Source organism: Eurosta solidaginis, chromosome 2 (assembly GCF_040869045.1).
Source record: "Eurosta solidaginis isolate ZX-2024a chromosome 2, ASM4086904v1, whole genome shotgun sequence".
NCBI classification, from domain to species: domain Eukaryota; kingdom Metazoa; phylum Arthropoda; class Insecta; order Diptera; family Tephritidae; genus Eurosta; species Eurosta solidaginis.
In genome coordinates this window covers 286,182,964-286,198,226 of record NC_090320.1, presented here as the reverse complement: position 1 = coordinate 286,198,226, position 15,263 = coordinate 286,182,964, and the positions used below count along the sequence as shown (strand labels likewise).

The window sequence follows — 15,263 nt, the reverse complement described above, 5'->3', positions numbered from 1 at the left end:
CGATGAAACCTGAATTGGAGGGTGCTGACTCGTGCCTATCTGGACTGAGCGCCAAATTTCAGAATTTGCTTCATTAACGCTCCAGCTCACGTCAAAAAATATTGAATTTATGCTGAGATAGGGTTATAATGCACTCATCAGTCAAAATGAAATTATTTATGTTTGTATTATCTATAAATAAATATTTGTGGTTGTGATTTAATTTTTGGTGGCGTGTTATAAATTTGTGTGGCATGTAAATGTTTTAGGTTGTGGGAAAACCCGTAAATCAAGACTTTAAATTTCCCACATGTATGAATAGATCACGAAAACAAAAGGAAACTTCGGAAACTGCGGTTTCAAAGAAACTGGTATTTTTGTTTTCGTTCTATTCTAGAATTAACCAATGTTGTCTATTTGTATAAATTAAGTGAGGATTGCCCTCATTGCTTTTAAATATATGAAAACATTTAGGTTATGAAAACATTTAGGTTAGGTTGAACTGGCCGGTCTATGAGGACCTCACATGGACTGATTGAGTCTGTTGTTTTAACGATCAAACTGCAAAACCCTATCCAAAACCAGGACCTATGTTATAAAATAACTCCGTCCTCTTGGCAAATACTAGAAGCTTCCTAGGACTTAAGCCCTTTGCTGCTTCTAGATCTGACAGCTGTATCACTCCTAATAGCTGGAGTCTGAGCCTGGCAAGTGCAGGCACGAGCACAGAACGTGCTCGATCGTTTCCTCCTATAACCCGCACGTCCTACGTCTGCTATCACTGATCAAGCATAATTTAAAGGCATGTGACGCCAGAAGACAGTGATCATTCAGAATACCCGTCATGAGTCTACAGTCCTCTCTTTTTAATGATAGAAGCAACTTTGTTAGTCTAAGGTTATAAGACCTACACATAATCTTCGACACTTTACAGCCCTGCGCTTGAAGCCACGCCTTTCCTGCTTGGTCGATAATGTGCACCTCTCGCCTTCTCTTAATCTCGCCTAGTCTAATTGCGACCTCTACGGAGCAGGATTCAATGGATGCGCCCCTTTTAGCTAGTTTATCCGCTTTTTCATTCCCATATATTCCCATATGCTTTGAGACCCAATACAGATGTATGCTTCTCCCTGTCCCGATTCTCTCCAGAGACTGCTTACACTCTAACACGCATTTAGATGCTGTGCTGTGAGGTTATTGCCTTAATTGCTGCTCGACTGTCAATATAAAAGTTAACGCGGTTGCAGCTTAAGCTATTCTCTTCCAGGGTTTCTACTGCTTTGCTTACGTCTAATATTTTCGCTTGGAAAACGCTACAGTAATCCGGCAGCCTGTAGAATCTGCTTATTTTCGGATCAGCACAGTATACCGCAGACCCTACATTTATTTGAAGTAATTTTTAATTTATAATTTATTTAATTATTTGGGAAAAATTTAAACAACGTGAAATCAGGATGGATATGTTCGGAAACGGCCACCAACAAAAAGCATAACTTTAACACATAATTATATACAAAGTATGTGCTGTGCAAAGAATAAAATATGCAAGGAAGGCAATTGGTATAAAGTTTACAACAACTGAGGCATGACGTGGCTCAATGCGTTTGTAACACTTCAACCATCGTAGGAGTGCGGGTTCAAATCCCACTCCCGGGAGAAAAGGCTTTGAAGAGATCTACAAGATATAATGGAAACAGCTGTCGCCTTGTCCGTCCTGATGCCATTTTTTGAATTTTCTTCGCCCAAATGCCACTCACATTTTTCAAAATTTTATTTAACTTCTATTTGCCTTCCAAAATTAGTCCACTCGCCAAGTTCCATCATTTTATAAGTATTTTTTAATACTTTGTGTCAGTTTTTCCATTTTTCGAAATTTTCGATATAGAAAGAAATAAGCTCGTGTACCAAATTTTGTGACGATATCTCAAGTTATTGTGTTAACAGAGGGACTGCAGGACATTCGGAATGACATAAGATGAGTTGATTTTAGTTTGCGAGGCCATGTCTATTTCCAAAAATCTTATCAAATATCCATTTTGCATTTCAAAGTCAACCTATTTTTCAAGCTTCATTTATTTACCAGCCTTTGGTAAAGAAATGATTTTTTCCTTTTTACGAAATCTTTGATATCGAAAAAAAGGCGCCTGGTGATTGTTTGACTTCACATGTTTTCAATACCAATCTATTCTGAGTCCAAAAAAGCCAGTATAGCGATTTACGTAGTTCGCTCAATTCCCAATTCAATTTTTACTCAAGTTATCGTGTTAACGGATGGACGGACGAATGTGGCCTAATCAAAATATTTTGCGGTCAAGCTGTAAAGGTGTGGACAGAAGCGCAGGGCTACAAAATTTCTAAGATCATGTGCAAATCCTATGATATTAGACTGAAAAAGTGGCTCATATCTCTGAAGAGAGAAGACTTAAAACGGTGAGCATACTAACTGGATACTGCCTCTTCTCAGCAAACACAGTTTCTAATGTTAGAGAAATATAGTAAATTTACATTAGAGTTGCAATGTAGTTCTCTAATGCATTTCGAATCGAAAATTAGGTTAGAGAACTAAGTTAGAATTCGACGGTGAAACGATTCGAATAACACTAGAAATGCGATGTTATGATTATTGTCACAGTTATCGATTATTTGCACGGCATCGAATCGAAAAAAAATTTGATTGAGCCATGTCCGACCGTCCGTCCGTCTGTCCGTTAACACGATAAAAAAATAAAAAAATAAAAAAAAAAATGTAAAGCGCGATAACCTCCGAAGAGATCTAAGGCCGAGCTTCTCTTCCAATTTGCGTCGTGCTCCTCTTGATTTTCCCTACAAATTGGCCGGATGGGACCTACATGATTTTATGCCGAATCCGAACGGCATCTGCAAGGCAGATGAGTTTTCACTGAGAGCTTTTCATGTCAGAAATACACCCGGAGCGCTTGGAAAACACTGCCGAGGGGCGACCCCGCTTAGAAAAATTGTCTTCTAATTGAAAAACCTTATTTCTAAAAATTTTTGATGTTGCTTTGCCTGGGGTTTGAACTCAGGGCATCCGGTGTGGTAGGCGGAGCACGCTTAACACGATAACTTGAGTAAATATTGAGACATCTTCACCAAATTTGGTACACGAGCTTATCTGGACCCAGAATAGATTGGTATTGAAAATGAACAAAATCGGATATTAACTACGCCCACTTTTTATATATATAACATTTTGGAAAACACAAAAAATCTGATTATTTAGTAAATAGTACACCTAGAATGTTGAAATTTGACGGGTGAACTGATATTGAGACTCTTGATAAAAATTTGAAAACATTTTTTAAAATGGGTGTGGCACCGTCCACTTGTGATAAAATCAATTTTACAAATATTATTAATCATAAATCAAAAATCGTTAAACCTATCGTAACAAAATTCATCAGAGAGGTTGCCCTTACTATAAGGAATGCTTTGAAGAAAAATTAACCACATCGGTTAAGGACCACGCCCACTTTTATATAAAAGATTTTTAAAAGGGTCGTGGACGAATAAAATAAGCTATATCTTTGCAAAAAAGAGCTTTATATCAATGGTATTTCATATCCCATGTGGATTTATAACAATAAATGGGAAAAACTTCAAATTTAAAAAACAGACGTGCCACCGCCCCTTTTATGACTAAGCAATTTTATATGTTTCGGGAGCCATAACTCGAAGAAAAATTAACATATCGTAATGAAATTGTGTAAACATATTTTCCTTATAGCAGAAAATATTTCTAGTAAGAATGGACGGGATCGGTTAGAGACCACGGCAACTTAGATATAAAACAAGTTTAAAAGGGTCTTAGACTAAAATAATAAGCGATATGCATCAGAAGTATGGGGAATTGAATATTACGAAGAAGTAGACATGTTGCTGAGGTACTTTATTAAAAGGCTGTTCAGATTACCGCGTAACACCCCGAGGAACTATATGATTCATCTCGAAACCGGACTCCCAGAATTGTATATTGACTTCTTGAAAACACATTTCAATTATATTTGCAGAGTTATGGAAATGGGTAATAACCGTCTTCCAAAGCTAATCGCAATGCACTTGCTAAAAACTAGGTCCCAATGTTTCCAAAGTAGGATGCGCTTGCCAATGAGTACGGTGAACCAACACCGCATAAAGATGGCACCGTAATATATTAGCTAAAATAGATGCAGTGAAAAGGGAACATTTTCTGTTAAAAGCTCAAGCTAGCGAAGTAAGACGAACTTAGTCCATCCTCGAACATAATCTTTGCGAGCTTAATTATTTTAGAGATGAATTTAGGATATATGCGACAGCAATTTGTTTCGTGTAAGAGGAGAACTATTGAAACTAAATTACGAACCTCATATTGAGCAGCCAGCTAATCGCTGTCCAATTTGTAACTCGGGAAACGAAGAAAACGTTTTACACTTTCTGGGTAGTTGTCGCGTCCTTATGGAATATAGAATATTATTTTTTAAAAAAAGTGTATTAACACACCAAGAGATTAATGAATACCTAAATGGTAAAAACTGGATCACATTGAATCAGTACGTTAAATCAGCGTTAAAATATAGGAAGCAAATTTTAGAAGAGGAATTTTGAAACTTATATTTAAGAAATATTTTATTATATAATGTACAGAAAAACCTACTACAAGTACTTATAAACTGACGGCTCTACGCCAAAGGTTAGTTATAAAATAAAAATTTTTATTGTAATCAACTTTGTAAAAAGATTCTGTTTAATAAAACAAACTACTACTACTACTATATATATAATTAGCTATAACTGAGCAAAAAATAGTTTTGAATCAATGATATTTCACTTATCAAGTTTTATTGTAAGAGAAAAAGGGGAGACGTTTTTTTTTTTAAACGGGCGGTACCACCTCTTATGTAGAAAAGTAATTTATCTGAAATGAAATGTACAATTGAAGCTCACGCCGAGTATATAATGTTAGGTTACATCCGAACTTAGACACCTTTACTTGTTATTTATAATAATAAACACCCGTAAGTAAAAATGAATAAAAAAGTTAGAAAAGGAAAGCGAGCAGATTATTGAAATGCTATTTGAATGGCATGAACAAAACGCTTCTTCATTCGTACCTAAAACCAAAGCTGAGCTCAATCTTTAAGTACGGTTTTAATTTATTATAATAGAAAAAGCCTTTGAAATATGTTCATTCTTAATACATAACCTTATAACCAAATAAAAGTATATAGTGATACAATGATACTGCCCCGAATTTACTTGCAAATCCTCTTATTTGCATTTTTGCTTAATTCTTTTCACTAAACTGTTGAATAAATAACTCCAATATTGAATAATGGAAAAATGGCCTTTATTAAAGTACTTCACAATAACACTTATACTTGGCAACTAGCTGGCTTAATAACCAAACTGATAGCTTAAATGAAACTGACTTTCAAAATAATTCTGCTATTGCTCGCTAGATATCGTCTTAATCGAAACTGCTTATAGCGCCTCTACCGCTGGTGCTTTTATACTCTGTGATTTCCTCGATGCACGTATATAGCTTCTCATACAGATGCACGTATATAGCTTCTCATATGCGTGTATTTGTGAGCGACACTTCAACAATTACAATTGCATACTTTTGGGAGCATCTCTTCTCTGCTGCGTGTACGTACATATGTGTAGACATAATGTTTTACTCGTTTATGTAGATAAATAATGATTGATCTATGGATGTGCATGCAAGGCGCTCCTTAGCATCGGCTTAGAGATAGCAGCACCCCTTTAGTTTTGCTAATATTCGTAACAATACAATGAAAATTTCGCTAATTTGAAATAATTGAACTTAATTGCGTTTCACTACAAAATTCTCATTAGAAATTGACCTGAGTTTCGCAAATCGTCCTCTAACCTTCTACCATAGAGAAATACATTAGAATTCGATTCGTCTTCTAATCGTTTTCGAACCTAAATGTTTTGTGGATACTTCACATGCTTAAAAGTTAGGCCTCGTCAGTAACAGCAGATGTAAGTAGTGCGAGCTACAGAAAAAAAACCGTTGAACACGTTCATGTCCTGCGCTCGCCAGTTCAAGGCTTCAGCTATAATGGGCGGCAGAGTTGCTAGATCTCGAAGCGGCAATTAAGTTAGGTTTTATGTAAATTCTAGTATTTTCCAATCCTGGTACTTGATTGGGGTTCTTCCGTTTGCTCGTCGAAAAAATTCTGTTAAAACTATGGACGCATTCAGTCTATGTGAGGTCTTTATTGAGCGGCCAGTTCAACCTAACCTAGCCTCCCCGACTTAAACAAGGCATTTCCGGTCATGTTTGACATATGTTTGAGACATTTCTTAATTCAAAAAGTATTTATTAAAAACCGCTTAATGGTTATATGAGATAAATTTTAGAACTTACTTTTGAGATTTGAGAATAAGGCTTTTTCATTGGCACATCTCAAAGCGAGATTGAAATAAAATAATTTTTTTTAAATGAAAATGAAATGAAAAAATTTCATAAGGTCTCCTATTCACCATATGTGCAATACAACTTAAAATTTTAAAACTATACAACCTATACGATATTGTTGTTTATCGCCTATTAGGTGGCTGAGTTGTATTTTTATACTCAGCTGAGCAGAGCTCACAGAGTGTATTAATTTTGTTCGCATAGCGGTAACCTGTGACGTCATAAACTTATCGAGATAGATATAGACTTCTATATATCAAAATGATCTGGGCGAAAAAAGAACTTCATTTAGCCATGTCCGTCCGTCCGTCCGTAAACACGGTAAATTTTAAGTAAATGTTGAGGTATCTTGATGAAATTTGGTATGTACGTACCTGGGCACTCATCTCAGATCGCTATTTAAAATGAACGAAATCGGAGTATAACCACGTCCACTTTTTCGATATCGAAAATTTCGAAAAACCGAAAAATTGCGATAATTCATTATCAAGGACAGATAAAGCGATGCAACTTGGTAGGTGGGTTGACCTTATGACGCAGAATAGAAAATTAGTATAATTTTGGACAACGGGCGTGGCACCGCCCACTTTTAAAAGACGGTAATTTACAAGTTTTTCAAGCTGTAATTTGGCATTCGTAGAAGATATCATGATGAAATTTGGCAAGAACGTTACTCCTGTTACTATATGTGTCCTAAATAAAAATTAGCAAAATCGGATGACAAACACGCTCACCTTTTAAAACAAAAAAATTTTTAAGTCAAGTTTTAACAAAAAATTTAATAATTTACAGTATATGTGGCGGTGCAGTTCAAGTTTTCGGAACAAAAGTGTTGCTTAGCAACTAACATTTAAATTTTATATTGTTCAACAAGTTTTCATAGTTGAGTCAGTCATTAAATATTTTTCATTGTGAAATAATAAAATACATTTATATATAAATTTCAATAGGAAATATTTATTCTTTATTTTCCTATATTGGTGACCCCGATAAAAGTTTAACGCGTATCTCATAAAATGCTTCGAGATGAAGATCAGCTCGTTACCCTTCGCTTAGAAAATGAGGAGCTTCAACGACAAATCGACGAATTACGCCAGCAAGCGCAACAACAACATAACCGTCAATTGGAGCATCAGCAGCAGCAGCAGTCACCATCACCGCAACCACGACAACAGCAGCAGCAGTGGGAGTATGATTTTGCCGCTAACTTCGCCGATCATCGCCCTGCAGTCCATCGTGTTGCAGTAAAACTGCCGCCTTTTTGGTCTGACAAACCAAAATTATGGTTTTCACAGGCTGATTCGCAGTTTACGTTGTCGGATATCACAAATGAGGTAACAAAGTTCCATTATGTTGTTTCGCAGCTGGACGCACGTATCGCATTGGAAATCGAGGACGTTATAGAAAATCCTCCTCTGCAGAATCCATACACTTTTTTGCGCACAAAATTGATTGATCGTTTGTCTGCGTCTGAGGAACAACGATTCCGCCAACTTATCAGTGAGGAAGAGCTCGGCGATCGCAAACCATCGCAGTTTCTCCGTCACTTACGCTCTCTCGCTGGTTCAACTATAGTGCAGGATAACCTCCTTCGTCAACTCTGGCTTAAACGTCTTCCGTCCAACGTCCAGGCTATTCTGGCGACACAATCAGAATTGCAGCTCGACAACATTGCGGAGCTTGCTGACAAGATTGTCGAAGTCTCACCGAGCACACCGACTTTCGCTGTAAATTCAGCGCTCAGCGATAAAAGCATCGAAAGCAACCTATTAAATACGATTGCTGATCTACAAAAGCAAGTGGCCGAATTGTCTGCTTTTCGTTCGTGCCCCCATCATTCCCATAGTTCTTCCAACAGCTCTCGACGTCGTAGCAAATCTCAAAATCGAAGCAACTCTAACCAACAAATTTGTTGGTACCATAAAAAATTCCAGGACAAAGCGAAAAAATGTGTAAGTCCCTGTAATTATTTAAAAAACGGAAAAAGCAGTCTGTGAATGCGGCATCAGACTGCTTGTCAACCAGTTGCCGCCTTATTGTCACTGATAAGATATCTAACCATCGCTTTCTCGTCGATACTGGTTCTGACTTATGTTGCTTTCCTCGACGTCTATTACGTGATCGTCGTTCTCCTGTCAATTACGACTTGTGTGCTGCAAATGGAAGCAAGATCAAAACATTATGGTTTTCTAACCTTGAATCTCAACTTAGGACTTCGTCGTGATTTTCCATGGAGATTTATCGTCGCTGACGTCGATCTACCAATAATTGGATCGGATTTTCTTGCTTATTATCACCTTTTACCGGATTGTCGTACAAAACGCATCGTCGACGTCACAACTGGTCTTCAAATACACGGTTTTTCTCAGCCTTCATCGCAAAGCAGTGTTAAAGCAGTTCAGGACTCGTCGATTTTCGGTGCTCTCATTTCTCAATTTCTTGAAATTACTCGTCCACCTGGTTTACCTCGTAATATAAAACACGAGACTGTTCATCACATTCGTACAACTCCTGGACCACCGGTGACAAGCAAAGTCCGACGCTTAAATCCTGAGAAATTAAAAATAGCTAAACAAGAATTCGAAGCTATGTTACAGGCTGGTACAACTCGTCCATCAGAGAGTTCTTGGTCATCGCCTTTACACTTGGCACTAAAAAGTGATTCAACTTGGCGCCCTTGTGGAGATTTTCGTGCATATAATGCTCGAACTATCCCAGATTGGTATCCTGTCCGTCACATTCATGACTTCACTCACTTTATCGATGGTTGTACAGTATTTTCGAAAATTGACTGAATGAACTGAAGTTTATCAACAAATTCCTGTAGCCGAAGATGACATTTCCAAAACTGCTATTATTACTCTATTTGGCCTTTTTGAATTTCCATTCATGACGTTTGGACTTAGAAACGCTGACAAGGCCTTTCAAAGGTTCATGGATGAAGTTTTGCGAAGTTTAGATTTTTGTTTCGTTTATATGGATGACTTTCTCGTTTACTCTCGTTCCAAAGAAGAGCACGAACGCCATCTTAAGATCATTTTTGAACATCTAGCAAAATACGGATTGGTGATCAACGTCAAAAAGTGTACTTTCGGAGTTAATAAAATACCTTTTATTGGTTATATTATCTCTGCTGCCAGAATACAAGCTCCAGAAGAGCGCGTCCGGGTAATCAAGGACTTTCCATTGCCAAAAACAGCACAAGGTCTTCGACGTTTTCTTGGAATGTTAAACTTCTATCGCAGATTCATTCTGCATGTTTCTAAATACGAAGCTCCATTGAATAACGCAGTCAGCAACCCACTCCTGAAAGGATCTCAACCAATCAACTGGACGTTTGAACTGGAAGAGGCTTTCGAAACCTGTAAAAACTGTATCTCTTCTGCTTCACTTCTGGTTCATCCTCGCATTGGTGCGCCCCTTGGTTTGTTTACAGATGCTTCGAACCATTCAGTCGGAGCATGTTTACAACAGCTTGTCGATGGCGTGTGGCAACCTCTTGCTTTCTTCTCGAAGAAAATGTCCTCAAAAGAATGCTCTTGGCCTGCTTTCTATCGTGAACTTCTTGCGATCTACGCTGCAATCCAGCACTTTCGTCATTTTTTGGAAGGACATTCATTCACGATTTACACCGATCATAAACCATTGATTTACGCTTGTCAACAAAAACGTGAAAAACTTCCACCGGTTCAACTCAGACAACTCTCATTCATTGCGGAATTTTCAACTGATATCCAGCACATCAAAGGAGCCGATAATGCCGTTGCTGATACACTTTCACGAGTTGAAGCTGTTTCTGTACCGTTGGATTACAAGTTACTGGTTGAATCTCAAGAAGAAGACGATGAACTTAAGAGAAATACCCAAGACAATTCTTCTCTCTGCATCGAGCGTGTGCCAATTCCTGGTTCCTCACTTACTGTGTTTTGTGATACATTAACAGGAAAAGCTCTGCCTTTCATCACATCACCGTTTCGTCGTTCTGTTTTTGATCAGCTACATAACCTGGGCCATCCAGGTGCCAATGCTTCGCTCAAGCTAATCAGCGATCGGTTTGTGTGGCCGTCAATGAATAAAGACTGTCGAAATTGGGCTCGTGCTTGTAATGATTGTCGACGATCAAAAATTTCATGCCATGTTCATGCTTCACTTCAAAATTTTGAAACTCCAACAAAGAGATTTTCCCATATTCACTTTGATCTGATTGGTCCACTTCCACTTGCATGTTCTTTTCGATATTGCTTGACTGTCATCGATCGTTTTACTCGATGGCCTGAGGTATATCCTTTGCAGAACATAACTGCAGTTAATGTGACTCATGCACTTTTGGATTGTTGGATATCTCGTTTTGGCGTTCCTGAATTTATAACCTCAGATCGTGGAGCTCAATTTTCTTCTCACCTTTCCGAAATTTTTGTTAAACAATTCGGAATTCGCCATAATTTCACTACAAGTTGGCATCCTGCTGCAAATGCTTTGGTCGAACGATTACATCGTCACTTGAAAGCCGCAATCATGGCTCATTCCGACATTGACTGGGTTCGGGCTTTGCCTCTAGTTCTACTTGGAATTCGCTCAGCTTTTAAAGAAGATATCAAGGCTATTTTCTCTGAAATGGTTTATGGTGAGACGATTCGTTTGCCATTTGAATTTCTTTCTTCGAGTTTTGGACATAAAAGTTCCGATGATACAAGCAGTTTTCTTTCAAGTTTACGTGAATTTATGTCGCGCTTACGTCCACTTCCAGCATCAAGACACTGTCAACCTGGAGTTTTTGTTTTCAAGGAACTTTCGAAATGCAGTCACGCCTTTCTCAAAGTTGGACCATTTCTTAAAGCACTCCAGCCTCCATACACCGGGCCGTATGAAATAATTAATCCTGATAAAAAAACAGTCACACTCAAAATTCGAAATGAACCAACTAAGGTCTCTATTGATCGTGTAAAACCAGCTTTTTTTATTCAAGATGACATTGTTTCAACACCTATTCCTACTTCTACATCAGATCCTGTTTCAACGTCTGTACCTGCTCCTGTTCCTACAAATGCACCAGTTCCAGAATGCACGACCCGGTCTGGCAGGAAAATTCGATTTCGAGAAATTTTGGATTTGTAGCCAAATTCTCTACCAAGGGGGGTAGTGTGGCGGTGCAGTTCAAGTTTTCAGAAAAAAAAGTGTTGCTTAGCAAATAAGATTTAAATTTTATATTGTTCAACAAGTTTTCATAGTTGAGTCAGTCATTAAATATTTTTCATTGTGAAATAATAAAATACATTTATATATAAATTTCAATAGGAAATATTTATTCTTTATTTTCCTATATATAAAAGTAAATAATTTCAACATTCAACTCCAGTAATGATATGGTTCAATAAAATACAAATATAAAAGAAAATTCCAAAATGGGCGTGGCTTCGCTCTTTTTATTTAATTTGTCTAGGATACTTTTAATGCCATATGTCGAACAAAAATTTACCAATCCTTGTGAAATTTGGTTAGGGCATAGCTTCTATGACGATAACAGTTTGCCTTGAAAGTGAGCGAAATCGGTTTGAAGCCACACCCAGTTTTTATACACAGTCGACCGTCTGTCCTTACGCTCAGCCGTTAACACGATAACTTGAGCAAAAACCGATGTATCTTTACTAAACTTAGTCCACGTACTTATCTGAACTCAATTTATCTTGGTATTGAAAATGGGCGAAATCCGACTATGACCACGCCCACTTTTTCGATATCGAAATTTTCGAAAAATTTAAAAAATGCCATAACTCTATACCAAATACGAAGGGATGAAACTTGGTGATTGGATTTGTTTTTTTTTTATTCAAAATATAACTTTAGAAAAAACTTTGTAAAATGGGTGTGACACCTACCATATTAAGTAGAAGAAAATTAAAAAGTTCTGCAGGGCGAAATTAAAAGCCTTTGGAATCTTGGCAGGAATACTGCTCGTGGTACTACATATATAAATAAATTACCGACAGATGATGTTCTGAGTCACCCTAGTCCACATTTTGGTCGATATCTCGAAAACGCCTTCACATATACAACTCAAGGTCACTCCCTTTTAAAACCCTCATTAATACCTTTAATTTGATACCCATATCGTACAACCAAATTCTAGAGTTAACCCTGGTCCACCTTTATCGCGATATCTCGAAAAGGCGTCCACCTATAGAACTAAGGTCACTCCCTTTTAAAATACTCATTACCACCTTTCATTTGATGCCCATGTCATACAAACACATTCCAGGGTTACCCTTGGTTCATTTTCCCAAATGGTGATTTTCCCTTATTTTGTCTCCAAAGCTCTCAGCTGAGAATTTAATGTTCGGTTACACCCGAAATTAGCCTTCCTTACTTGTTTTTTATTAAAACTTTACACATCTTAAAGCTTATATAAGGGTTTTAAAATCATAGCACATACGACGAATAGGCGGTCTTGTGAACTGTCTAATATTAGTTATAAGAAGTAATAATTTATAAACTTACCACATTTTTGATATATAAATAATTTGGATAAATTGTTGTACATCTTCGGATCTAGTGAACTTTAACGGTACTAATTCACCGATGCTGTTGCACTATAAACGTTGCGATTGTAAAATTTACTACGTGAGTATAGCATTCATATAGTTTGTAGATGTTGAAAAATTTTTTGTTTAATTAGGTGTATCTTTTAACTGCTTAGTATTCTAATACAATTGTTTATGTGGTTATTATATATGTGTTTGTTGATTAAGTGTTTTTGTAATTATTACGCGTACTTCACTAATTATTTGCCTTTTCTTGTTATCATAGTTGTATATATATATTTTTTCGTAATTTTATATATATATTTTTTCTTATTACTATTTTTTCTTAGTTCTATTTTTCAGTTGTTTATAACTATTATTTACTTATATTATTTATATTTGCTTAACTTCGCGACTTCGTTTTGCGTTTTTTAAATTTCAATTTTTCGTTTTAGTCGTACTTGCAGTTGTTAAGCCCCACGTGTTCTTCACTCAACGCGTTCGTTGTTATTCTGCGTAAGACAGCTCGCACCAAAATGAAGTTAGCTTTAGCTTGCTTCTGACCAAATAATTGGCCATAATTCTAAAGTGTTTTGGAACAGCTGCTTATGATGATGACACACGTTTACACAGTACGTGCGGTTGATGTGGTGTTTTTGTTGACATTTTTTTGTTTCACCCAACACGACCGTGTAATACAACTTCATTTGTTTTGGCTTTGCCCGTTGCCAAAAGAAAAGATGTTCAAACAATGGCGTGTTCTTATGTTGGGCAATAGCCAGCCAGCAGGCAGCATTTTTTCCATATTGCTCAAGGTCACAGGATCTTAATTGACTACACGTTGTTACATTGACTTCAGCTGTCGCATCAAGGCGGCAGGATCTGTTGACTGTTGCGTGCATACGACCAACGTGTGCGTCTGATGACGTGCGACACTCACTGAAGACAGCATAAAAATTTTTATTTGTATGATTGAGACGGACGTATTCTTTATTTATTTTTTTTGACTGTTCCTCACCAGATGTTATTGGCTGGTTGATTGTATGTAGGCATCAGTGGGCAAAACACTACAGCTGTTGATTGGCAACTAACCATCAATGCTGGTCGGTCAATGCTAAACTTTGGCAAATTCCAAAACTTCACAATTCACTTTCAACAGCACAACTTCACAACACTACACGCACACACACACACACAGAGTTGGTTGAGCTTCGCCAAAACATTGTCTATTATTTCTGGCTCAGCACTCTGCTGAGTTAGTGATGATGATGATGTTTGAAGGTGGACGTTCGGTGGTTGCTTCTTGTTTGTTGGCGGCCATCACTCTTAGCTGATTTTGGCTAATCGTTGATAACACGTTTCCCGTGTAGTGTCTGTTGGCTATTGGCATCATATAGTAAAAGCACGAGACTTTGCCACTTCATTCATACAACACTTTTTTTTTGCTGTTGAGTTTTGGAATCTTTGGCCAAGTACGTTCAATTGTCAACACCACCGCCAACAACCAAACACACACTCGCCACTTTGGCTGAATCTTGGACCATCACTCCCAACTGCTTTGTTGGCCAACGAAATGAAGACGAAATGTTTATTTGAAATATGTTTTTTTTTTTATTTGATTTCAAAATATTTCTTGGCTTTCCTGTGTTGATTTGCTGCCCATATTTTTCTGGCTGCCGTTATGGCGATTTTCTTGAATGCATTTGTTTTACCATCATCCAAGAAAATCGCCCAAAGGGCACACCGCCACTTTCGGTGCCAGCTAGCACACCACAGGTTCTTGGCTGCTGCTACTTTCTTGGCCAACTAACTGACGACTAACGTGCCGTGGCTCGGTTTGTTTCGGTTTAGCCTGCCAAACGACAAAACAGCTAAACGTCCACTGGCAACACAAACAAACACACAAACTCATAGACATATATCTATCGTAATCGCCCTTTCTCGCATTGTCGTTGGCCAAGTCGTACAAATCGTTTGGCATCGTCGTTGTTGGCGCGTCATCATCGCGCGCTGCTTTTACGAATGAATTTATTTTTGTTGTCGTTTGGTGCATTGTCGCCACCGCATATGTCCAACATAGAAACAAATAAAAAAAACAAATAAAATGCAAATTGCTTTGTAGTTAACCCATTGTATCTCTTTTGGTCTCATTCTCCGTGAAATTTTTAATCTTTACATGCTGCTAGTTTCTTGCGCTCTCTCTCCTGATGAGTCTCATTTAAGAAGTTCCCAATAAGAATGTACTTTATTAATTCACAGTAAAGAACCTTGCAGCGACATTGGATAGAGCTTAAGAGCAGGTTGTCGAAGCTCGTAGTGTT

At 37.6% G+C, this 15,263-nt stretch overlaps 1 long non-coding RNA gene across 1 annotated transcript in view; it reads right to left on the bottom strand.

Annotated features, from left to right (window-relative positions):
• Nucleotides 1-14,979, bottom strand: part of LOC137241106 (uncharacterized) — a 107,402-nt gene extending 92,423 nt beyond the window's left edge. Inside the window, exon 1 of the long non-coding RNA XR_010949914.1 lies at nucleotides 12,920-14,979. This is a non-coding gene — a long non-coding RNA (uncharacterized lncRNA). The remainder of the gene's footprint in view (nucleotides 1-12,919) is intronic.
• Between the last annotated feature and the right edge of the window lie 284 nt (nucleotides 14,980-15,263).